Consider the following 25227-nt stretch of genomic DNA (forward strand, 5'->3'; position numbering starts at 1 on the left):
TGTGTGTGTGTGTAGAGCGATTCAGACTAAACTACTTGACCGATCTTTATGAAATTTGACATGAGAGTTCCTGGGTATGAAATCCCCGAACGTTTTTTTCATTTTTTTGATAAATGTCTTTGATGACGTCATATCCGGCTTTTCGTGAAAGTTGAGGCGGCACTGTCACGCTCTCATTTTTCAACCAAATTGGTTGAAATTTTGGTCAAGTAATCTTCGACAAAGCCCGGACTTCGGTATTGCATTTCAGCTTGGTGGCTTAAAAATTAATTAATTAAATTAATGACTTCGGTCATTAAAAATCTGAAAATTGTAAAAAAAATAAAAATTTATAAAACGATCCAAATTTACGTTCATCTTATTCTCCATCATTTGCTGATTCCAAAAACATATAAATATGTTATATTCGGATTAAAAACAAGCTCTGAAAATTAAATATATAAAAATTATTATCAATTTTTTTTTTTCGAAATCAATTTAAAAACACTTTCATCTTATTCCTTGTCGGTTCCTGATTCCAAAAATATATAGATATGATATGTTTGGATTAAAAACACGCTCAGAAAGTTAAAACGAAGAGAGGTACAGAAAAGCGTGCTATCCTTCTCAGCGCAACGAATACCCCGCTCTTCTTGTCAATTCCACGGACACTGCCTTTGCCACGGGCGGTGGAGTGACGATGCTACGAGTATACGGTCTTGCTGCGTTGCATTGCGTTCAGTTTCATTCTGTGAGTTCGACAGCTACTTGACTAAATGTTGTATTTTCGCCTTACGCGACTTGTTATTTTCTTATTGTTTGATTCATGCTTAGCAGTTTAGTATGCTTTGTTTTCTTCTCAATTCAATGGATGGCTATAAAATAAGCATTTAAATGTGAAGGTGTTAACATTACCCATGATCTGAGCTGTTCACGTGTACAAGTTAGTGTGTGTGTGTGTGTGTGTGTGTGTGTGTGTGTGCGTGCGTGTGTGCGTGCGCGCGTGTGTATGTGTGTGTGTATACATGTGTTTGGGTACGTGTGTGTGTGCGAGTATGTGCTTTGTGTGCATGGATTATGTGTGTGTGTGAGAGTGTGTGTGTGTGTGTGTGTGTGTGTGTGTGTGTGTGTGTGTGTGTGTGTGTGTGTGTGTGTGTGTGTGTGTGTGTGTGACGTGGTTTGCGCGCGCGCGCATGTGGGTGTGTGGGTGTGTGTGCGTGTGTCTGGTTGTGTGTGTGTGTGTGTGTGTGTGTGTGTGTGTGAGAGAGAGAGAGAGAGAGAGAGAGAGAGAGAGAGAGAGAGAGAAGAGAGAGAGAGAGAGAGAAAGAGAGAGAGAGAGAGAGAGAGAGAGAGAGAGAGAGAGAGAGAGAGAGAGAGAGAGAGAGAGAGAGAGAGAGAGAGAGAGAGAGAGAGAGAGAGAGAGAGAATTTGTACTTCACAGGGGGTATGCAGTGCCTTGGCAATGCACTTCTACTTAATTCGAAAATCGTATTAGATAGCCAAGATGGGTGCCTTTTAATAATAATAATAATAATAATGCAAACTTTTATAGCGCTATTCTAGAAAAATGTCTACTTTTAGCGCTTTACAATACATACATCGACCAAGCATACTATACACGCACAGGCAAAGAAACCGACCAAACATAACCAACAAACTATACATGCACAGGCAAACAAAACGACCAAACATACAATACACGCACAGGCAAAGATAACGACCAAACATAAACAAACATACTATGACCAAACATAACCAACATACTATACGCGCGCAGGCAAAGAGAACAATCAGCACATGTAATAATTACTGACAACTAATGATGCAGGCATACAACGACAATCCAATACACAGCCTAGGCACAAGAACCACAATAGGCTACTGTATAAAAACGTGTCAACAATACTATTTCAGAAATGATGAATGGGTGATGCGGGAATGAATGCTTTTGTTCGGATGTAAAACTTGTCGCAATATTGTGACCATCTATCCGTTGCATTCGATGTCATTAATCCAACAAATAAGCCCAACAGCATTTGTGGGGCATATTTCCAGTTTATGGACCACAAAAATAAGCCCAACAATTTGTGGCGCACATTTCCAGTTTGTGGACCACAAAATGAAGGCCAAAACAAAATGTGGGGCACAAAATGTGCGCCATAAAAATAAAGGCAAATAAAAGTAGTCCTTAAATAAAATATGAAGCAAGTTTTTGTGGACCATAACATTCGATTGATCACTTTCCCGAGAAGTCGGTTTTAAGACATAATAAAACGCTCTTCCTCAGGGGAGTACATGAATAGTAGTGTTTACTAAAAAACATGGCGGCCGTCGTTCGTGACTGACATTGAAAACAATCTAATATTTGGCAGTTCAACACGTCCACCAGAGTAATATATCGACAAAGAAGTTGAGACACTGACTGCCCTTCTGAAGGAATGCAATCGGGATGTGAATGGTACAGCTGATTTTGGACACGGTCTGCCTTGAATGGGGAGATTGGCGATGAATCACACTGTACACTACAGGACATCTCTCAGTCTCAGTCTCAGTCTCAATCATCGGTTTGGATCAACCAGCAGGTAAGTTATTGTTTTTAAAATCCAAGACATGACCATTGCAAACGTGGCCTTTGTAGAACTGAGCAAGATTTATCTGTTGTGTATGTGTGTGTTACTGAGTAACTGGGTGTGACTGTGAGTCACTGAGTGTGTTTAATTGTTGTGTTCTTTTTTTTTTTACTCAAGTTTATAAATGCTTGATATCTTTAATCTGTATGCACATAATCAAATGCTGCTGTATCAGTGTATGAACTATGGTTGTAAATGAATAAACAAAACAATTACTGAATTAGTGAGTGATTTGGCTCTGATAGTGAAGTTGAAATAGTACTTATTTCATTTTCAAGACATGTTATGTTAATATTGTTCTGTTTTTTTTTCAGGCCCTCCGAGATTCCAGAGATGATGTGCATCATTCATACAGCTCCTGTCTTCCAGTTCCAACAGTTTACCTTTAAACATGGATACATGTACTGGAGAGGTATAGGATGACTTGGCGTGGTGCTTTACATTACAGACTACCCCTGAAGAGTAAGTTACACATTTCTTTACCACTTACAGCTTTTGCTTGTCAAATCTGTATGGTAACATTTATATATATAGTAACATTAGGACTGGTATTGGTGATGGTAGTCTGAAGCTATTAACATGTACTGATGTAGATAATTCAGCAGTCTTTTGTTCTTTGTAAATTGTATTACAAGTACTTTGTAGATGAACTTGAAGTACTTTGTAGATGAAATTATTCATACATTTGAAGATGCATAGTAATATTGTGCATGGTAATTGGTATGATGTACTTTGTATACATAAGGCCTACACAAATACGTGTGGTTACGGTAACACGACCTACTAGTTAACTTTTTATTACATTTGTCAACACAAAAATTAAAACAAGAAAACGAGTGCAGAAAACGCAATGAAAGCGAAAGCGCTTGAGTCGTCATGCAGACGATTATTATTATTATTTTTTTTTTTACATGGAATGAGAGTTACAATGTAAATTGTAATACCGCCTGTGTACTTGGATACCTACTTCTACATTCAACACCCTGACCACCCCGGCGCAGTTAGAATGTTCTGAATGAATTCACATCACATTTCTCAACAAAACTGTAAGGTGTCAAGGCTAAATAAGTGAGTGGGATAAGGGCTCATGCTGAATTTAAAAATAGTAACTTTCCATCACATTACAGAAAAGCTGCTCACATCAGCAGAATAACAAGATATCATGTTGTTAGAAAAGTTCTTGTGAGGAAGTCTTTTGAATTTTAATGATGAAAGATTATCTTTTTAATTTTAATGATGAAAGTATAAATATATCCATGAAATAAATGGTTTTCACAGGAAGGAATGATGGCACCTGTAATATTACAGAACAATGTTTACAGTTTAGTTCATAGTTGTCACTGTCAGTATTACGCACACTATTCTCCGTCCCACTGATCTTGTGAAGAACAAGTATTACCTCCTACCTACCTTCCCGCTCCCCCACCCCCAACACACACACCCTTCTCGATACCCAAAACATATCCCCATCAGCGCACAGCAAAGTCTGGATGTGCTCAGTAATACATTTTCTTTATTTTCCAGGAAGTGAGGTGCCGAGATATGACGTGCAGGCAGCTTGCAGAGTGGTGCCTGGCTTTGCTGCGGATGATGATCAGATTCAGTCCATTCTGTGCTGACAGAGCTACTAGAACTGCTTTAATATAGTCCATCTGAAGATGCTTACACTTACAGAGGTTTTCTGTTGCCTTAGTGGTGAAATGAACATGTAACACATTAACAATAGCATTCCACACAAATAATGTGTGGTGCGATGTGGATCAAGGGAACATTTTGACTTATGTAAGTTGTCAATTCAGCTAAATACAAGTAGTGTTTGGTATGCAGATTTTTTTTTCCTTTGAATCCTAGTCAGTACTTTATCTTGTTTAAAATGTTCATTGATTCTGTTTTTGGGTCGTTCTGGTGCATCCTGGATGGTTCAATTCATTCTTATGTTGTGCTGAAATGTTGTTTTTGTAATACAGTCTGCCAAGATTGTGTCTTTTACTTGGATGTGGTGAACTTATTTTTTAAAGGGCTGCTCTGCCTCATTAAAACACTTCGCCTCACTGTGTCAGACCTTCATCAGGCTTTTTGCATGGGATAAGAAAATTCTTCCACTTGGTCACATAGCAAAAGTCAGCACCCTGACTTCTTAGTGTGGTGATGTCTTTTCTAATTAATTTATTTCCCCCAAAAGGAATAAGTGTTTTAAACAAAATTATTTCTTACAGCTACAGTGGAATCCCCCTTTTAAGACCTTCATCAATCTGAGAAAATCAGGTCTTAAAAAGGAGGGTGTCTTACAATAGAGGTAAATTTACACAGGTTATGAACAGAATGTCTGAGAAAACAAGGTGTTAAAAGGGAGGAAGTCTTAAAAGGGGGTTCCACTGTATGACGATTGGGGATTATGTGTTTGTAAAGATAGAGCTGAGAATCCTACACAGAAATCTGTGCATAGAAGGCGGCCTGAATCTTGACCCACACTGCTGGCATTACCTTCATAGCTGCATTCAACGATTTACTTTTACGTTGGTAACTTTACGGTTGCTCTCTCTGGATTGAGCATTTTTATTTCAACCAAGGAGAAAAATTAAATGTCTCTGCAGAGATTCGAACCTAAGACCTAGATTTTCAGGCCGATGTCCTAACCACTAGTTTTTTTTATATTTAGTCAAGTTTTGACTAAATATTTTAACATCGAGGGGGAATCGAAACGAGGGTCGTGGTGTATGTGCGTGCGTGCGTGTGTGTGTGTGTGTGTCTGTGTGTGTGTGTAGAGCGATTCAGACTAAACTACTGGACCGATCTTTATGAAATTTGACATGAGAGTTCCTGGGTATGAAATCCCCGAACGTTGTTTTCATTTTTTTTATAAATGTCTTTGATGACGTCATATCCGGCTTTTCGTGAAAGTTGAGGCGGCACTGTCACGCCCTCATTTTTCAACCAAATTGGTTGAAATTTTGGTCAAGTAATCTTCGACGAAGCCCGGGGTTCGGTATTGCATTTCAGCTTGGTGGCTTAAAAATTAATTAATGACTTTGGTCATTAAAAATCTGAAAATTGTAAAAAAAAATAAAAATTTATAAAACGATCCAAATTTACGTTTATCTTATTCTCCATCATTTGCTGATTCCCAAAAAATATAAATATGTTATATTCGGATTAAAAACAAGCTCTGAAAATTAAATATATAAAAATTATTATCAAAATTAAATTGTCCAAATCAATTTAAAAACACTTTCATCTTATTCCTTGTCGGTTCCTGATTCCAAAAACATATAGATATGATATGTTTGGATTAAAAACACGCTCAGAAAGTTAAAACAAAGAGAGGTACAGAAAAGCGTGCTATCCTTCTTAGCGCAACTACGACCCCGCTCTTCTTGTCAATTTCACTGCCTTTGCCATGAGCGGTGGCCTGACGATGCTACGAGTAAAATGGCATTGCGTTTCATTCTGTGAGTTCGACAGCTACTTGACTAAATATTGTATTTTCGCCTTACGCGACTTGTTGTATTGTAAGATGGATATGTCTAGCGGATGCAGCTACATTTACAAATGTGCCAAATTAGAACTTGCATTCTCAGCCTATAATCTTTGGCCTTTCATGTGAGTACTAAATATTGTGAATGCATGTTTTACTTTTGTGAAATGTGTGAACTCACTTTGTTTACATCTTTGTGTTAATAAATGCAGTTTATCAGTTACCTCTGTGTCTTCTGCCTTGTTTTACTTTTGTGAAATGTGTGAACTCACTTTGTTTACATCTTTGTGTTAATAAATGCAGTTTATCAGTTACCTCTGTGTCTTCTGCAAGTATGTCAAATGGCCCACACACACCCTAATGCGCACACACACACAGACACACACAAAATCAGATCTCAAGTGTAAGTATTCTTTTTGCAGTTTTATTTTAATGCCCATAATCAGTCAAACAAATATATCATCACACTTGCACCTAAGCTTAAAAGTAGCAGTCCTGCATACATATGTAATGTGTAAATGTTTCAGGTCACCATCTGTCCTGGCTTGAACATGCAATAAGAACACCTCTACACAAACACATGTACAGTCAACCGGCTAGCTGCTTCCCTGTAAGGCATAATTTTTTTATGAATTAATCGATTTTCCGCGGACAGCAGCCAGGTAGTGGATCTTTAGTATATGTCCAAGCAGACGGTAGATCTTAGTACAACACATCAAGGAAATTTTTTTTTTAAAACAGATCCAACATCTAACCTTCCAAAGTTCATAATCAATAAAGAAGAATGGTATGTTACTGGAACCCTTTATTTATGACTCAAGGCAATGTGCGGCAGTAAAATTACCAAACTTAAACTTGAAGAATACAGTCAAGGAATAACTTAGTTTTCTGGGTAGTTATTGAAGTGACTTATTAAAATGAATGAAAACATTGTGGATGGATATTGACTGCTGTTGCGATGAAAACTGGCATTTACAGCGTCATATGGGATTTCTAGAAAATGGCTTTACAGCAACATCATACATTATAAATTCATAATATTTGGCACAAGGATACACATGTATTATATCTACAATCATATAGAACGTTTTTTTTTAAAACAACTACAGTTGAATTTAAATTAATTATTGTAATGAATATGCAGTGAGAAATTCGTTCATTCTTATGACAAAAGATATTAAAATTCAACTGTAGTCTGTTGCAAAAAAATCGTTTTAAATGATCGTAGATACAGTAGAACCCCCTGTTTACAACTTTGGAAAAACCTTGCAAATTAGGTCCTTAAAAGGGGGAGTCTTAAAAGGGGGGGGGGGTTGAGTTTTTAGCCGGTCGGTCATGAATTTGGTTGCAGTATATGTACTGTCATGTTTACACACAAACACACTGTTGCAGTTTTCTGTCATTTAAAAAAAAAACACACACACACACACCCAAACACATTACAGCAGAACAACTTGAACTCAAATTTCAAAGAAAATTTACTCATGGCGTAATGCTTGCTCCCCGCTGAGTGAAAAACATTTGACATTGTGGCGCAACCGAATGTCCTAACTCGATAGAAAGCATAACAAGTTTTCTCCTGAATCATCTTTCCGCTCATATGAATGATTCGTCGCCTTGCATCGCTAAACTTGACCACGATCGTTGAGGTCTTCGTACAGGCTCCTCTCTTTGCGTACTTTCGCTTCGCTATCCTTCTCACCATCTTATCTAGATAACACCGAGTCCTTATTATCCTTGACGACACACAGGATTTTCGTATTCCCGACTCCCAAGGAAGTCGGCGCGGATTGCCACTTCGCTCGATTAGCGATTACTTTATTAGCTTTCTACTCAAGAGTCGGTGCTTTTCTTTTTCTTTCGCGAATTTTCGTTTGTCCACAAGACAGTTGTTGTGACAAGATAGCGTGCAGAAAAAACGGATGTATCAGGATCTCGCGCGTGCGAGATTTCGTTTTTATTTCTTTTTGCGATAGTTGGAGGAGCGAGAGCCGCCATGTTGTGTTTTCGTCTGCTCGAAATGTGAGCAAAAGTCGTAAATCATCCCAAAAAGCTTGGTCGTAAGTCGCGTTTTGGGTCATTATCCTTGACGATACACACGATTTGCGTCTTCCCGACTCCTAAGGAAGTCACCGCGGATTCTATCGTGCGCGAGATTCAGTTTTATTTCGTCTCGAGGAGCAAGAGCCGCCATGTATTGTTTTCGTCTGCTCGACTACAAATGCGCGAAAGTCGTAATTCATCCCCAAAAGCTCGGTCGTAAGTCGCGTTTTGGGGTGAGTCGTTTACTGGGGGTTCATTATATAGTAGAATGCATCCGTGGTAGCAAACTCGGTCGTAAACAGGGGGTGGTCGTAAACAGGGGGGTCGCTAAGGGGGAGTTCTACTGTATGATACATGTGCATCTTTGTGCCAAATATTAGGAATTTCTGATGTATGATGTCGCTGTTAAACTGCATGTTTCCTAGAAATCCAATGTAACGACTGTTTCCATAGCAACGGCACTCTATGTCCATCAGTATTCACAATCCTCCGAAAGCGGCGTATGGCTGCCTAAATGGCGGGGTAAAAACGGTCATACACGTAAAAATCCACTCGTGCAAAAACATGAATATACGTACGTGGGAGTTTCAGCCCACGAACACAGAAGAAAAAGAAGAAGTATTCACAATTGTTCTATTCATTTTTATGCCATTTCCCAGAAAATAGGTTATAGACTACACGGCGTAGAACTCTATCGTTCAAGCTGGTTATACCGAGAAGGGTACCATGTGATCTTTGCAGAACCTGGTACCTAACTACTAAAAGAATAGAATTCATCAATGTTCACGCACTAATAGCTGCGCATACGCTAGTACTGATTTTATTAATGAATTAATTTAGCAAAGAGACAGTTATCTCCCTGCCGAAGCCACGATTATTCCCCATGGAAAATTGTCCGTAGTGAAAAGCTTTTTAACCAATGAGAATTTAGCTGTGTTTGTTTCCGCGGGACATATCATCATGGCAGCGAACTGCACTATAGATCTAATTTTCAGAATGTAGACACTGACGAAAAACTGATCCCATTTTCAAGTGTTTCGTGGGCAAAAGCTTTGACATGTGCATCTGAGTGGATTAACCTTGAGCGTGAAGAACAGGCTGTCTGCCAAAAAATCGACGGAACGAGTCGCAAATGGACAAACAGCTGAAACGAGTTACGGAGTAGAATCTACCTATCATCGTGTCGTCTGCTACTAGCGTCTGACATGTATTGTTCGACTCCAGCGAGCGAAGAAACACTATGTACAGCGAATTGACACTTCCAGTGATGCTGTTGTTGTCACTCCTTCAGATCCACAGTGTGTGTCAAGCTCTCCTGCCTTGGTCAAGCGTAAGAAAGCGAAATGCAGCGTTATATAAACGAGAGGATAGCTGTTTCCTCTCTTCGTAAAATGTACTTCAAACTTAACCCGCTTTGCAACCCTGTATGATTATATGGACAAATATAACCTTATGCCAATTCAACTCTTTAACCCGGACGATAAACACGGCCTCGACCATGTCTCGTTCTTCACAAAAGTAATCTACAACTCTGACATATCTTGTTGTTTTTAAACCTAAACGCTATTGTACCTCTTCCTATAAATGGTTGTTGGCGCTCGGGTAACAGCGAAGGGCAGTGCCCCACCTAGTGATCGAGTGCCACAACCCAGACTCTTCCCTTAATGTACATAGTAAATGAAATGATGTGTCCAAATGTTACTAGAAGATCAGTATTACGTGTTTGCGCATGTTCTTTATATTATTCTCACAATGTAGTCACTTTTAAACCTCTTGACGGGTGGTCCTGATTTTTATCTTTTTTTAACGAAACTAAAATTGAATTAAAATCCATGTTTTTAATGGCCCTTCCCCTAGGAAGTCAACGCATATAAAAGAAAAATTATTAATATTCCTCTTACAAGGATCTTAACGTATATTTCTTATTACCCCACCCCCCTCCCTTACTCATGGAGAGCGGGGTCGGGGTCCTATCACGGTCGGGCTTGCTTGGTCTTGCCCTTTTTTTTTATTTTTTTTTTTTTTAAAGCGTATCATCAACTCACGTCCCTAAAAGGAAAATTTCCTGTGAGGACGTAAAGGACCCCTAGATTCAGCAGTGTGTTGACCCCAGACGTCTTCTTGCGTATGTTACACTACTTTTTTTCTATGATAGTGGTGGTCCAGGCAGAGATACTGTAGCGATACCTTCCGCCTGTGGTTACACATAAAAGTAAAGGGCCGGAACCTTCTGAGCAACCAGTGGAGACTTGTGCTGACATATGGCGAGATGTGTGGTGAGTAAAAACCTGCTTGAATTTCATTTGAAATACACTCGACTCCACTTAGCTCGACCCCGCTTAGCTCGTCCGCCGTTTAGCTCGTCGCCATATTTTTTCCCCGGGCTGACGTCCTTCTTTGTATCTGTAAAATTAAGCTGGTTAGCTCGTCCGCCGGTTAGCTCGTCCGCCGCTTTGCTCGACCAAACTTTCCAGTCCCAAGGCATGGTGTGACGTCATTTACGCCGGATAGCTCGTCATAACGACATTGTGTCGTCAGCGATGACGTCTTCTGACAGGATGACAGTAACAAAAGAACGTTCCATAAACTGCCAGACTTTTCGAATTGAATGTCAAAGAAGAAAACATGCGCTGTTTATCTGATTTTGCTACTTTGTTTCAATTTTCTCCCACTTATTATGAGTGTGTACATGTACATGTATGTGTGTTCATGTGTGTGTGTGTGTGCATACCAATTAGCTCAGATCACCGAAAAAGACAAAGTCAGTCAAGTCGGCTGGATCGCAGTTTTTAGTTTCTTCCATTTTGTTGTTGTTTTTTTGTTTTAGTTTTTTGTTTGTTTGTTATGGTTTTGTTGCGCAGATTTTTTGTTGATGTGCATGTTTTTGAAAATGGTGTGTGTGTGTTTTGTGTGTGTGTGTATGTAAGCACGCAAATGAGTTAGTGCTTTTTTTGCGTGTGTGTTTGTGTGTGTTTAACTTTTTTCTGGCGCCGTGTTTACTTGGTTTTTCATTTAAAATTCTTCTCATTGGACTGCTTATTTTTGGATTTAATAAAAAAAATCCCAAGAAATGTGCTTTCTGTTTCATGGTTTACATCTCTCTCTCTCTCTCTCTCTCTCTCTCTCTCTCTCTCTCTCTCTCTCTCTCTCTCTCTCTCTCTCTCTCTCTCTCTCTCTCTCTCTCTCTCTCTCTCTCTCTCTCTTCTGCCTATCTCTCTGTTATTTTCATAGTAACACATGTTACAAACCCAATATGCGAAACGAATATAAACTCTATCAACATCTTACCGAGTCCATAAACAGAAATTCGTCATTTGACCATTGCACATCATAGCTCCTACTCCATGGTGATGAAAGGATTACTTCTGGTTTGTAGACACGGTAAAATGTCATGTTGTGAACAAAGGGCTATTCGAGGATGATCTACTAGATTGATAGTTATCTCAGAACCTGATACACCCGTTTACAAGTGTTTATGTGCTTTTAATATTGGTCTGGACGAATTCGCCAAATAGCTCGTCGCAGCATATCCCCCAGGGAAATTGGACTCCGTTTACCTCGTCCGCTGCTTAGCTCGTCGGCCGGTTAGCTCGTCGCGAATTTTTCGGTCCCGAGAGGGACGAGCTAAGCGGAGACGACTGTAGTTGTGTGTGTATTTCTGAGCAAATTATGTTTGATATTGATAATCTTCTAAGTATAGTAACACTTCATAGCATCACAACAGTTTAGGATTAATATAGCAGAGGTACAATAAGGTGCAGATGCAACATGTTATTGTTTATACAGGGGCCTATGTGATTGATATATCATTTTTCTTGTATTGGTTACAGCTAATGAGTTGTTATGCTTTTCAATGGGTTAAATTCAGAGTATGAAATGCAACTAGACAGTTGTTTTACTGCAAGAAAGATCACCTACTTTGGTAATTTTGAATTCTGACTGTAGGTACTAAGGTTGTCATTAATATTATGACAGAAATTCATATTAGGATACACAATAACACTGCAGTACATGCATGCAGACATTGACAAACTATAATGCTTGGGCACACACATGTTCTGTTCTCATAACTCATAACATTTTATTGATCCAACAAAGGAAATTAAATTGGTCATCAGCACAAATAGGTCATTAATTAATAATTATAAAAGAATAAGAGAAGAAAATTCATAAAACCCATGATAAAAATATCTAAAGTAATATATGTACAACTACCATACCCTTTTTTTCTTGCACACATGACACACCGACACACATACCTACATACATACCTACATGTCATTGTTTTTGTAAAGATCTGAGTTTAAACTGCACAGATGTTTATTGTACATAAATTGAAACACATTGTACACACCCCCTATAATGATGTTATACATTTCAACCATTTATGTATCTGATTATTTCTCCTGCAGTTCCTCCCCTTGGCACTTGACCTACTAGCCTTCTTTGCAAAGCTTCCTCAGCTGCATCTACAGACCTTACCCAATTGGACTGGATTCAATGCTGCAGTGCAAGATGGCAGATTCCGCCAATGTCGAAAGTAGGTTTGATGAATTGTGTTCCATACAAAATAGGATACTAACAGTAACAGTGTAACGAATACATTGGAATTGGTTTCCACTAACATTTTCTAACACGCTGTCACTTTTTTTTTTAAAGTTGAAAGGAAGTGAGGACATTTTTTTCTTGTAAGTGTATACAGTGGAACCCCCAAAGTTAAGACTTCCTCCATTTAAGACCTTGCCTTTTCAGATTTTCTGTTCATAACTTCTCTAAATTTACCCCCGATTTAAGATTCTCCTTTTTAAGACCTGGTTTTTTCAGATTTTTGGAGGTCATAAATGTGGGTTCCACTGTACATGTATAAACCTAACATGTTTTTTGTAACTACGGTAACCACTTTATTGAAAATGTAACTTTTTTTTTTAAACTCTGGGACCCTAAACTGTTTCTTTTATCTTTGTTCTTAGCACAGGCACACAAAATATCAATCAATCAATCAATCAATGAGGCTTATATCGCGCATATTCCGTGGGTACAGTTCTAGGCGCTCTGCAGTGATGCCATGTGAGATGAAATTTTATACGGCCAGTAGATTGCAGCCATTTCGGCGCATATTTACCTTTCACGGCCTATTATTCTAAGTCACACGGGTATAGGTAGACAATTATTAACTGTGCCTCAGCAATTTTGCCAAGAAAGACCCTTTGGTCAATCGTGGGATCTTTAACGTGCACACCCAATGTAGTGTACACGGGGGTGGGGGGGGGGGTTCGGACACCGAAGAGAGTCTGCACACAAAGTTGACTCTGAAATAAATTTCCGCCAAACCTGGGATCGAACTCACGCTGACAGCGGCCAACTGAATACAGATCAAGCGCGCTACCAACTGAGCTATATCCCCGCCCCAAATATACTTTCATTATTATTATTTTTCAAGCAGCCAAAATGTGGGTTTTTTTAAAGCAAAAATGTATTTACACTTTCTCACACAAACTTTTCGTTGTTTATTCTGCTTCAAGCATCTGATTGTTTTCTCGGCGTGCACGTTTTCCTATGTAATATGTTGTACAGACTGGGTACCTGTTTAACAAAATAACTGAAAAAAACATGTATACACCTAAAATATTTTGTTTTTGTTTTTTTACCCTTCCACTTTATTGGACATGTCTGTTTGTTTTTTGTTTTTTAAACATTGGATCCTTAAAGGTGTTTCTTTTATCTTTGTTCCTAGCACAGGCACACAAATAAAATGTTATACTTTTTTTTTTAAACACAAGCAACCAAAATGTTTTTTTTATTTTAAACAAACATTCATTTACACGTACTCACACAAACAAACTTGTCGTTCTTTTTATCTACTTCAAGCACAATTATGCTCTTTTATCCCGCTTGTATGTTTTTCCCTTGTCTGTTGTACAGGTTCCATACCTGCCTATGATAGTCAGCAGTCCAACAGACACATCGACGGTTCTTGCCATACATTCAGGTTTCAATGGAACTGGAACTGCAACACATTGTCCTCGTTTTTGACTAGGCCATTTCTGCGAAAGCACAGGTCATCAGTAGACGATTTCTGATTGCATTTGGTCTTTGCAGCTTCCCAACAGAATACCACATAGCACGTTGGAGTGAAAGCTACTACGTCAAGTTCAGGAATATCAACTACAGTAGCTATAATTAAAATCATTTTTGCCGTTTCCTTGTGAAATGGGGGCGCCATATGTCCATTAATTGCATATTGAGCATTATATGCATAGAATGCATTCTATGCGCATAGAAGGTGTTCTTAGAAACAGTATATGCGCATAGAATGCATTTTGTGCATAGAATGCATTCTATGTCATTCGTAAATTTGTATCTGAACAAAGAATTTATTTGTATAACATAAAATGTTATTCTATAAATGCTATAGAATGTAGTTCTATGCATTGGATTCAATTCTATACTTACAGGATTTGAATCTTTGTTACAGAGTAAGATTTCATATATTTGAATTTAAGTTTCGCAGGCGCGTAGCGCCAAGTTTCGCAAGTTTCGCAGGCGCAAAGCGCCAAGACTTCTAGGGAGGTCTGGGGGCATGCTCCCCCGGAATTTTTTTTTTCAAGGGTGAAATTTGGTGCAATCTGAAGCTATCTGAGCCTTAAAATTGGATTCAAACATGGCCCCAAAACTATTTTACTATAACTATGACTAGGAAAAAAAAATATAAAAAAAAATAAAAAATAAAAAAAAAAATAAAAAAAAAAGGAAAAATACGGAAAATAAAAAAGATACGGTTTATTTTTTTCAAAAATACGGAAAATACGGAGAATTTTCATGCCTGAATATGTCTGAGAAGTTGAACGCAAACCAACCAGGTGTGAGCGTGTGTTGTAAGGAGTGCACTATTCTGTAACGTGGGATTATGTACATGCAATTATAAATAGGGTTTGTGTGGTGTGTATCTATGCTTTTTATGTTTTTAAGGGAAACATATTTATTACCTGTGTGTGATTCCATTTTGTTTTTTATTCACAGTTGGCTGAAATATTTGCCGAGGAACGTCAATGCAGTGTATTATATAATTATATATGTATTCAAAGAATAAATACATGATGAATCTGAAGCTTGATGAATGACTTGTTTTACAGATAATCACACACACTTCAACAGACGCAGTTGATACGGTTTGGGTTTTATTTATCTAAAACATATTCAAACAATAGCAGTTTAACAAAGTTGGTAAACAATGTAAAGTAAAACAACTGAAGTAACATAAAAGAGCCATGAACTGGTAATGTGAAACTGCTCTTAGGCTAATGTCAGATGGAGCTCGCAAAACACGAAACAAAAGCCGAACAAAAGCAAAACATGGTGCTTTTGTGTGTTGTTTTGCTTTTGTTCGGCTTTTGTTTCGTGTTTTGCGAGCTCCGTCTGACATTAGCCTTAGACAACACGCACATCCAGTTAACAACAATAAATGCATGACTACCAAGCATCAAAAGGACTCACTGATTCACGCACAAATTCCGCGTGTGCTCAATAATTATTGATAACATTTAACACATAGGCTACAAGTTCGTGACACTGACAGTCGAAGTGGTCTGTCAAATGCTAACTTGAATCATTTGTTTCCACAGCATTATCGATAGCATCCTTGCCATCTGTTCGCAGCTGAAACGTGCCTCTTGCTCTGCGCACTAATTCTTCTTTTTTTCCACTGACAAGTTGGCCATGTTTCCGAAAAAAATCTTTCAATTCTTTCACGTTCATGCGCTCGACTGCCGCCTCTATCTTAACCGGAACTTACCGAACCAAAGGGACCAAACTCGTGCACACCTCCGGCCTCGCTAGTGAGAAAGAGCTATGCAGATATGCAGCCTGGCTGTTGGAACTGTTCTTTCTCAAAGGTGTTTTGGCAGTTTTTCTTTAGGAATTCGTTTTTGTTAAGTTTGTTGTATACGTACAGATTTCTAACTGTGTGCAGTTTTGATTAACAGTTATATTTGATATAATTACTACTTTAAAACACTCTTTTAGTTTAGATTTTTAATCTTTATTCTATTGTAGAAAGAGACTGAGGAGGAGGAAGAAGATCATTACCTTAGTTTGATTGTTATTTTGCAGGTTGTGAAACTGCAAAACAAGTAGGAATGATTGGGAGACTTCCAAGGGTGTAAAGCAAATGTCATGGAACAATTTGCACTCTTCTGTTTGACTGTGAACATATGTGAGTATTTCAGTTTTCACTCTCTTGTAAATCACTTGAGAGACCAATATAATATTTTACACGGGAAAGGATAATCCTTCCAGGAAATATACCAACCTCAACGACCTGGCTGCTCTTTCTATGTGTAAAATGTTTTTAAAAAAAATGAGATAATTTTGCATTCTGACATAGGTGTAACAAAAACCAATTGTGCACAGAAAGGAGCCTGGTTCAATTACAGCAGCACATACGTACAATTGTAGGATGCAGTATAACTTCTTCTTCTGGGTTCGTGGGCTGAAACTCCCACGTACACTCGTGTTTTTTGCACGAGTGGAATTTTACGTGTATGACCGTTTTTACCCCGCCATTAAGGCAGTCATACGCCGCTTTCCGAGGAAGCATGCTGGATATTTTCGTGTTTCTATAACCCACCGAACTCTGACATGGATTACAGGATCTTTTCTTTTTCTGTCTTGTGCTTGCGTGTACGCACGAAGAGGGATAAGCCACTAGCAGGTCTGCACATAAGTTTACCTGGGAGATCGGAAAAATCTCCACACTTAACCCACCAGGCGGCCGCGACCGGGATTCGAACCCTCGACCTTCCGATTAAGAGGCCGACATCTTACCACCACGCCACAGCGTCCGTCAGTATAACAATTATCATGTAACAGGTTCAGCAGATGTTTTGTGATTTACGAGAGTGTTTAAAGAAAGGGAAGGACAGTCGATCTTCAACAAGTTTGAACTACATTTGGCCTACGATTTGATCTGCGATCAGCTCCTGATTGGATCGCGGGAATAAATCTCACGATTGAATCGCCCGTGTGACACCAACTTAAGTTTTCTTGCAGATCTGTGGTTTGTAATTCATGTAGTGAAATCAACTAGTGTCAGTGCAGGGATGTTGCTACAAATTCATACCAAAAGGACAAATATCCTAGATATATATATTCAGCATCAATAGGACATTTGACCGCTTTCAGAAATTTCAATAGGACGTCAGGAATTTTTCATTTTCAAGAATGACACTCGCCGTGTTTCCCCCTGTTTTTGACCCTAATGTAGCACAGGATGCCGTTGAATAGTCAAATGTGTTCAGCTTTTGTTGAACTTTGGCAGGCTTTAGATTTTTTTTGGTGGCATAACTCAGTGCGCTTCGTTAAAATGTCTCGAACTGAAAGCAAAAGCAGACGCAAGTCTTAGTCAGTTGGAGTTGTCTCCCAAACTTTAATGTGTTGCAGACGGGTGTCACCCAAACGCAAGATCCGCACTGCACAACTTCAGTGCACCTGTATGGAAGAGTGCTTGGTCGCTTTTTGAAAATGTGTATCTTGAAAGGAACATTAACGAATATCGCGCTGTCCGAAGGAATTGATTTCTTATCGGACAATGCCAGCGCTTAGTTCAAAACCGTAGGACATCTTACCGCCATGCGGCTATGTGAATCGGACATTTGAGCCTCTAAATCGGTCTATGTCCGATGTCCGACGCCTAACGACATCCCTGCAGTGGAAGATTTGTCCAGCCTTTTCAGCCAATGAAGCACCATACATTTTATGCCGACAGAAGTCTTTTTGGGACAACATGATGATTGACTTCATTTATGTGCCAAAAGGCAAAGATATCGACAAGAATGAATGCATTTGACATTAAATGAAACATTTATAGACAGTTTCCAACTCACCAGAGCTGCCAAAGAGCCTTCACTTGTGCAAAATGATGATTGTAATCAGACGGGTATCAGAAACAATCTCTTGGTAACCTGCACATCTCCCTCCATGGCGACGTGACAGCGCGCATTTGTTTGTTTATCGCGTAACAACACAGTTCAACTTTGTGTATAAAATATCATCAATGTGTGGCGTGTAATCTCCAAATCAGTGCGTTCCCAGTGTAATTCAGTGTGAGTGGAGGTAGCCTGCGCATCATGTGTGACGGCATGAACAAATTTGATAGCAATATTTTATACGGGAAGTAAATTTAATTGATTCTGGCTCAGTCTTATAGATTTTGAATGCAGTGTTTTGGTCGTGTATATGCTTTTCTACTTTGAAGCTCATTTGGAGCGTTACGCTGATCAAAGTTAGGTACTCAAAGTGTGACATCAGTCCTATGCAGGTTACGCCTTGAAACACACTCGCATTTCACAAAGACACTAATAAATGGCAACATTTCTGTTTTATTAGATAATATTTAAACAATAAGAACATAGATACGATTGTTATTAACAACATAAAACGTGAGGTAAGTCGGCAAAGACACTCCTAGTGTTCTTTTCCATTTTGGGTCGCCACATTTGCTACCATTTTCACAATAAATATACAATGTTCTTTGGTACTGGTCACAAGTGGGGGTCAGCTCACACGGACGCATTTTTCAATACAGTCTACGGGAGAAACTGGTCACAAAGCACCCAGTAGCCCATATGCCAGAGAGATAAGAGAATCGGCACAATACAAAAAAATACCAAAATCATTCAATAGATATGGAAATATTAAGATTTACTGTGAAAATGCTAGCAAAAATGGCGTCCAAAAACGGGAACGCACACTTGGTGCGTCTTTGAAGACTTACCTCCCGTTCTGTGTTGTTGATAATAGTCGTGTTTGTGCTGTTTTTGTTTAAATAGTATCTTATAAAACGGATGCAGTCCTTGAAATGTTGCAAATTATTGTTGTCTTTGTGAAATGCGAGAGTGTTCTGAGGCGTAATCTGCATACGGCTGATGTCCCACATAGGGTACCCCACTTCGATCAGCGTTTCACTCCAAATGTGCTTCATAGTAGAAAAGCAGATACACTTCCAAAACACTGCATAACAGATCTACAAGACTGAGCCAGAATCATTGAAATTTACTTCCTGTATAAAATATTGCAATTAAATTTGCTCACGCGGTCCCACATGCAACGCAGGTTACCTTCGCCTTCGATTCAAAGTAACTCCACGCTAACTGAATTACCATCAAAACGCAGATAATGCACTGATTCGGAGATTACACGCCACACATTTATGATATTTTTACACACAATTTTCAACTGTGTTGTTTCGCGATAAACAGCCATAAACAAACAAATGTGGCGCCGTCACGTCGCTTCCGAAGGAGAAACGCAGCTGGTTACCAAGAGATTGTTTCCGATACATGTACCTGTCGGATTAAAATCATTGTTTTTCACGAATGAAGGCTCTTTGGCAGATCTGGTGAGTTGGAAACTGTCTATGAATGTTTCATTTAATGTCAAATGCGTACATTCTTGTCGATATTGTTACCTTTGGGCTCATAAATGAAGTCAATGGTCGTGTTTTCCAAAAGTGACTTTTGTCAGCATAGAACTTACTGTGCTTTGATCATTGACTGAGAAGAATCTTCCGATGACACTAGTTCATTTCACTACGCGACTGCAGATCTGCAAGGAAACTTATGGCAAGGGAAATAAGCTTAACTGAAGACGAATAAGCGGAGTAACTGTTCTTCAACGGATTGCTCTCACTGATCTAAATATTTAGATCTTGTCGTCTGCTAGTAAGTAGTCTTCGGTCGTGTGAAAGTCACATCTCTTTCGACTGTGTGCATCGATCCGTGTAGTGAAATGTTGATCTTTGATGATTTGGCAACATAACTTCGCTACATGTGCTTCGAGTGTATCTCCCCGTTAACCATTTGAAAACGTCTTTTAACAAGACCATGTTTCGACAGCCCAGACGGGGAGGATCCTCGATAGCTCACAGGGTATATAATGTTTTCCGCCGTTTTTTTTAAAGAATCCTTTCAAATTTACTATTCCAAAAGTAGATCTACCTTATGACACGACTCGAGTGGCAAAGAACATTCTCTGCAATTCCTGTCTCAGTCCGTGCAGCCGTTTTGGGTCCTATCGTCATCATACAAACATACACACAGACACACAAGAACCAGCTTTAAAAGTTAGATTATTTAAGAACCATGTGAACCAGTGATTTTTTCTTATGTACATCAGATACTTCTGCTTCTGCAGTATTTCTGCTTTCTGAAAAGCTATATTTCAAAAACAAAACTAAAGATTTGAATTTTGACCACTTTTCCCCCTTTCTGTCAGTAGTACTGAAGAACAACTCGCATGTATTGAATGATCGTAGTATTTTCTTTGATTGTGGTGATTTTACTATCTCTCTTTTATGTACTGGGTGCTTTGTGACCAGTTTCTCCCCTGGACTGTATTGAAATATGTGCATGTTTGTGTGAGCAGCATGACCCCCACTTGTCACCAGTAGCAAAGAACAACCTCATTATTATGCAATAGCAGATATTTTGTACAAATATTTGCTCTTCTTTTTAATAGATTTACTTTAAATATTTTTCAGAGTTCTAAATGGTTGGCTACACTGTAGCAGTGACTGTTGAGTGAAGGATCAACTTCAGCTCATTTTCTGACCTCATGGATGATCAACATGTATGCAGATTCTGCTGATCGCCTGAGCTTCCTGGGTGTGTACATATTTGTATCTATATTATTAAAAGGCCCACTTTTGATCGCCTGAAAGTTTGTATGACACATGCAGTTCCTATACCCTCCAAGGATTGTTTAAACTAGAACGCAATACTAACTCTGGTTTAAGTTTAAGTTTAAGCCATGAAGCTCAAACTGCTTTCTTTGGCTTATGCCTCTTTCCTGATTTGTTTGCATTTTGGCATAAATTTATACACATTTACGGCAAATCAGTAAGCTAAAATCCAGAAGAATCTGTCAAGAAACGCCTTAGCGAAAAGCATGCAAGTGCTTTACATAGGGCCACAGTCAGAGACTGTAGAGTACACAGAGACCATTCATACTTCTTTGCGCCAAGGTAGGACTGGCTATGGTTTTATCACGGCTTTGTCAACATATTGTCATTTCTGTCCGGCCAACAGTGCTGCAAAGATTCATTGGATTGAAAAATGTGTCCGTTATCGTTTGTGAACATTTTTTTTTAATTAAAAGACCTGGAAAAAAGCCCCAGAACAGATTATATAATAATTGATTTTAAATTTTTGTTTCAAATCAGTGTCTTTTCACAAACTAGCCTTTGTTATTTTGAATGCATAGTTCAGTCTTAGAGTGAGAGAATATGTGAGGCATAAATTGCTTTTGACAACAACAAAAGTTCCCGTTGAATCGAGAAGCTCCCCCAAAATCATTTTTATGACACATGCCTATTATAAGCCAGCATAGTGCAAGCAGATTTATTTGTGCATGTGCTTGTATGTACAAAGCCAGATCATTTGTACAAGTGTTGGCTCTTCATTTTTAATTATTTTGTCAGGATCCTTAGTTGGGGGTTCCACGGTATCTGTGACTTTTGGACAACATATCGAGTTCTGGTGGTTTTTTGACCTAATGGATCAACATGTGTGCAGACCTGCTGAGTACTTGAGGTAAATTGGTATTAGATATATTGTTCTGCCTACCTGAGAGATACCACCCATGTGATAAATGAACCATCTCATCACAGGCGTGTCTATCATGTAAATGAGGTTGGTTTAAACAACATGCCTGACAGGGATGTCATTTTCCACTGCTTATGCAAAATCTCCGAGACAAACTTCATTCTCATGGCAAGCCCAAAAGTGTTGCAAGAATGACTTAGCATCTGTGACTTTGTAATCATGAGCAGTGGAATATGAGGTCCCTGCCAGACTAGCTTGACATGACCTCAATGATATTCCCACATGTGGGTGCATGGTTTAGTTATTACATGGGTTATCTCTCCGGTACATAGGATGAAAACAGAATACTACATGGCTTGCTGTGTGGCACCAGATTTACACTTATTGCTTTTCAAATGTTGAAATATTCACTTTTACTTGTGTAAACCTGGTATCACACAGAAGGTCATGTATAGTGTTCTCTATTTGTATCATTGAAAGGCTTCTGTCCGTCAATCACACTTTAAGTTGCCTGACATTTTAGATGACATATATGCAACCCCTTTGGTATTCCTCTAATAGTTTTAGCTAAATAGAAAGCTTAGTTTCAGCTAATCGCTATGGAGTATTCTTTCTTTCTTATTTGGTGTTTAACGTCGTTTTCAACCATTCAAGGTTATATCGCGACGGGGAAAGGGGGGAGATGGGATAGGGGAAAGGGGGGAGATGGGATAGAGCCACTTGTTAATTGTTTCTTGTTCACAAAAGCACTAATCAAAAAATTGCTCCAGGGGCTTGCAATGTAGTACAATATATGACCTTACTGGGAGAATGCAAGTTTCCAGTACAAAGGACTTAACATTTCTTAAAAACTGCTTGACTAAAATCTTTACAAACATGGACTATATTCTTTACAAGAAACACTTAACAAGGGTAAAAGGATAAACAGAACCGTTTGTCGCCTCTTACGACATGCTGGCAAGCATCGGGTAAATTGTTTCTCGTCCCAACCAATATGGGACTCCCCCTAACCCGCGGGGGGTGCTATGGAGTATGCAAACACTTGAATTATATGCGATGAAACACTCAAGCTGCTTTCTCTTGCTTATAGCTGAGAGCAGCACTGCAGCAGTGACTGTCGGGTGGAGGATCCAGTTCTGCCTGTTTCCGACATAATGGATCAACGTACATGAGTGCAGACCTGCTGAGCACCTTATCTTCTTGGGTGTGTATAGATGTATATACATTTATTGTATTAATAAATAGTCACACACACACACACACAGAGATATACTGATAAACACATTCACGCCTGCACACATGCAAGCACAAACACACGCACCAGCACGTTTCAAACGCCCACCACCACCACCGTCTCAGTCGGTGCAGCTGTTTCGGAGCCCTTAGTTTTATAAGTTAGATATGCACTGAAAGTCACAGCACTTTTAAGTTAGCTTTCATTATCATTCTCTTAACTCGTTGTCTCCCAGGTACGGATATATCCGTACCCACTCATATGGCTCAATCTGACCTGGTACAGATATATTTGTACACACAGTCACTTCCTGTAATGTCGATCTAACGCCTGCATTCCAGCACAGTTCCTACACAGTTACCACAATTCTGAGTGACCTGCTGCAGCACAGCTGGTCTCGGCTAAAGATAACTTGGTCAACATAGGTGGGGTAGAAAGTGTTAAAGTATGACCCTATTTGCTTCAGTTAGCATGCTTTCTCATAGTCATACTGCTGTGTCATTGCAGGTTTCATTCCATGCTCTGGTGTGGGTGTCATATGCAAGAGAGCCTCCTGTTGACTTCCGGGCAGATATGTGCATGGTGAAGGACCTTGATACCACTTACAGACGTCAAAGCAGATGCCATTAGAGAACAACCAGAACTGTTCAGCGGGTGCCATCGGCAAACATGAATACAAGTTACAGAACAGGAAAGCATATGTCACAGGCTAAGGGAACCGGACATCAGCTACAATAAACTTAATCAGATGCCTGTAGCAAATAATCTGGACACCAATCACAAATCAAACAGATGTGGAGGACAGAGAACATTGCATTTGATTATTGCCATATATGATTGTAACCCTGTTTGGAAAAAAGGGACATAAGCCACACTATATACTTTCTGGTTGTATGCTGAATACTCTCCATTGAACATTTAGTGAGTTTTGACTCACCTGGGCCAGAATGTATATGTGTCGAGGATAGATAACTGATAAGTCTTATCCCGGGGTTAGTTCAAAAACAACATGGCGGCGGTCGCACTTCAAGTGCTAAGAAACCGTGTTTTCACACACAGGAATAACCTGTTTGATGTATATGAACTGTTAAAAACTTTTCGGTTTTGCCGCGCTGATTTGTGTGACCACTGCCGGTGTTAAAAACGAATTTGAACTTCAAGTCGAAATGGCGATCCACCCTGCCCCTCCCTTTCCCTCCAACTTACTTCACTTGAATCCTAGAACAAAATTAATGTCCTTGTTGGACCGCATTTTGCCTTACCTAATGTGAATTTGCACAAGAAAACAACAACCAAAGAAAACAACAACGCGAAGAAAACAATGGCACGAGAACAAGACCGGAACCCAGTTCAAAAAAACATTTCGTCACGCTTTTCATGACGTCAACGTCTACATTGATCATTTATAACAGAGCGACGTCACCTTTCGAACGCGGATTCCTGAATTTAGAACCGTCTTGACATCCTTTAATGCGCAGAGATGCGGAAATCCCCATGCCAAAAATAGATCGAGGGGAAAGTTCGGGTTAGTTATCTTTTCTGTAGTCTCGACACATGCATTGCGCTAAAGTATCGATGATATCCTGGGGATAGATAGACCGAGCTAAGCTTTTATCCCGGGTTAAGATAGACCTGGACACATACATTCCGGCCCTGGTGACTAATCAGGCTGACTTACAATGGGGAGACAGAATTGAACATTGTTGTTTGCTTGGATGGTTTTCAAGGTAGAATTTACAAAGTTAACACACTGCTATGGTTTGATCAATTTCAAACATGACCACATGTGGCATTTTTTCAAAACCACATTTTTGACAAATATCGAGGATGTGTTGCGAAAGCATGTGTTCATATTTTTCTGAAATGTTTTTAAAGCTAGATCTTTGATACTTTACAGGCTATTGAAGTTGGATGACCTCTAGATGTGACCCATGTCAAGTTGACCCTCATAAACTTTTAAGTTCACAGAGGGGTTGAGTTCTTTAAAAAAAAAAATTAATAACAGAGAAATAGTATTATTTTCAATGTGTTTGAAGCAAGATCTTTGTAACTAAATAACTTTTTCTATGTAAAGTCACACACATACAGGGTTGGATGACATCAAGTCAGCTTGATATATTGCATTATTCAATTTCAAGGTCAGATTGGGGTAGAGTTCTGGTCAATAATAGGGACAATTATTGTCTCACTTGATTGTTCAGTTAGGTTCTTGTCCAGATGCAGGTTACAGGTTTTTTTCATGTACTGATGTTATCATGTAGGCATGGT

At 39.1% G+C, this 25227-nt stretch overlaps 1 protein-coding gene and 1 long non-coding RNA gene across 3 annotated transcripts in view; one reads left to right on the forward strand and one right to left on the reverse strand.

The window, feature by feature from the left end:
• The window catches only part of LOC138974509 (uncharacterized), a 66803-nt gene that overhangs the window by 23912 nt on the left and 17664 nt on the right, over nt 1–25227 (reverse strand). The gene's annotated exons all lie outside the window — the stretch shown is intronic.
• LOC138972767 (uncharacterized) lies at nt 15750–23870 on the forward strand. Of its 2 annotated transcripts, XR_011457741.1 has the most exons (5): nt 15750–16339; nt 20663–20786; nt 21602–21713; nt 22816–22929; nt 23467–23870. It is a non-coding gene; the product is annotated as an uncharacterized lncRNA (long non-coding RNA). The 2 variants fall into 2 exon arrangements; XR_011457740.1 differs by lacking the exon at nt 15750–16339 and having other exon boundaries at nt 20166–20786.

Source organism: Littorina saxatilis, linkage group LG8, assembly GCF_037325665.1.
Source record: "Littorina saxatilis isolate snail1 linkage group LG8, US_GU_Lsax_2.0, whole genome shotgun sequence".
Taxonomy (NCBI): domain Eukaryota; kingdom Metazoa; phylum Mollusca; class Gastropoda; order Littorinimorpha; family Littorinidae; genus Littorina; species Littorina saxatilis.